Source organism: Gastrolobium bilobum, unplaced genomic scaffold (assembly GCF_033153095.1).
Source record: "Gastrolobium bilobum isolate Gb01-03AN ecotype WA unplaced genomic scaffold, APGP_CSIRO_Gbil_v1 utg202830, whole genome shotgun sequence".
In the NCBI taxonomy this organism is placed as follows: Eukaryota; Viridiplantae; Streptophyta; class Magnoliopsida; order Fabales; family Fabaceae; genus Gastrolobium; species Gastrolobium bilobum.
In genome coordinates this window covers 11,666-13,998 of record NW_026898422.1, presented here as the reverse complement: position 1 = coordinate 13,998, position 2,333 = coordinate 11,666, and positions in this window count along the sequence as shown.

Sequence of the window (2,333 nt, the reverse complement as noted above, 5' to 3'; positions counted from 1 at the left end):
ATGAAAATACATATTTGGCCAATATGATAGTGTCATATCATGACTTTGTATATATTTGTAATTTTAAGATATTTTTATTCAGTCCTAAAGCCATTGACAAAACTATCTAGCTCATTTTTTGCCTAATTTAACCTAATTCATTTATTATACAAATCATTAGAAAAACATATTACAGACTTTTGTGACGTAGTTTATTTATGTTACATTTTTTTTTAAATTGATGATGATAATATTGTGGTTAAAATTTGTTGATTTTATCAATTTTTACCTCCCAATTTTGTCATCTATATAGAAGACAATAATATTTTATTTTAAAATCTGTTCAGCTGTTCTGCTTTTTCTTAGTGTGTGCTACTTAAAATTGTGTTCCTTTCATATATTTATTAGTCAATGTGTTGGTAGATTTGCCTTTCAATGTTCTGTTCTTTATGGATAATTTCTTTACATTTGAAATACACTGGCTGAATCTATAAAAATGGTAATAGACCTTTTTCATTTTCAGCATATACTTTGATTGAATACTGAAAAAAAAATAAGAATTCTTTTTGTATGAGATTCTTACATAGAAATTTATGAGGAAGTATGTGTGAAATGTGTGATGTTTTGAAATCTTTATATTTGTTTTTGTATTGTTTATCAGATTAGGAATGCGGGTGTTATTGCATTTTATTCTATATCTTTCCAATATTTTAAACTTCCCTATCTTTTCCTTCGCAAAGAACCAATAGATGAACAAGCAGTTGCAAATGAGAGTTAACGAGCAGAGTTTGGTTTTTATACCATTCAGCCACATGATCAATCTAGAAGATGCTTTCGTATGATTGGTGGGGTGCTTCTGGAGAGAACTATCAAAGAGGTCTGGCCTGTTGTGAAGCGAAATAAAGAGGGACTTGAAGAGGTTGCTACAAGACTTAATGAGGCATTGGAAAAGGAATAAACGGAAATTGCCAAGGCTGATGCTAGGGTGAAAGATGAATGTGGTAGGAACTAGGAAGGTTCTGTTCATGGAGTTCTTGTCGATCCTGCAATTATTTGAAGTGAATGGTATGTCCAGTTTTATTCTGTTTTCTTAAACTATTATCATGAAATTCTCGGCCCTTTATTGTTTCTGTTTGCAGGTAGTATGATGATTTATCTTTTTAGGGATTAGTCTAAAACAAGCATTACTTGATATGACCTTCAGTTTACTTACTAGGGGCGGAAGAAAAGTGTTTTTCATTGGGTCAAGTGTTCATGTACATTTCAGGTTGCAATACTAGAGCATGGTTCAATTGTTATGTTGCATACATGACTATCAGGATTTGAATTGAGCAGGAATATACCTCTCATTGTGGGGAGCATAGGAGGGATATAAGCATCCTACTGAACTTGCGGAATTTCCAGGATAGTGACAGCAAGCATATGTTCTAAAATGCCTTTTAAGCTTGCAAGAAACACATTGGGATAGAAGTATAGAACACCTATTCGCTCTGAGAAAAGACAAAAATTTGACTAGTGTCATTCATTCGAAGCTATTGATATGGATCTAGGATGTACATCCATCATTTGATATTTAGCTCTTGTATCCGAAGAGTGTAATTTGTCCTTAATTTGATAGGAAAAGATGTTATCACAATGCATATATCTATTTAATATGAAATTAGCATATACAATTGGATCATTACATGGTCAACTAATCATACAAATGCAGTAGGAATATGAATACAAAATATATATATACATTCTTCTTTAAAGACAAAAATGATATCATTTATTCTCAATGAAAGTTGGGCCACAATTTGATTGCTCCTGGTCTTATATCCTCAAAAGAAACGATGTCTAAAGATAAATGTCAACAATGAAGAAATAAAGTAATAAGAAACACTATTAATTAACTATATTGCTGTGACTAAGATATATATTTTTTACAACAGATTGTATTTCACCTATTTTCGGTAAGGAAACTCCTCACAGCTAATGGAAGAACAGGTTTGCCTCGATATAGTGTTTGCCAATACCTGACTAAAGAAGACAATTGAAAAATCATGGGAAAATTACAGCAGAACAAAAGAACCTATTTTTTATCATTGTATCAATTCAAACTACATTTTGTTTACATAAAGAACCTATGTTTTTTTTCTTTTTTTTTAAAATAATAATAATAATAATATACCTGTTATGACTTCTATGGTTGGCCCATGCCCAACTTGTTTTGTATGGATTGAATCAACAAACTCATTTTCCTTATTATTTTTATTCGAAGGAAAATGTGTTCTTGAGAAGCCCTAATTTTTAATTTTCTCCAAACGCTCACGCAATGCCTGTATAGCTTCTTTTGCATGGAGACCATGCAA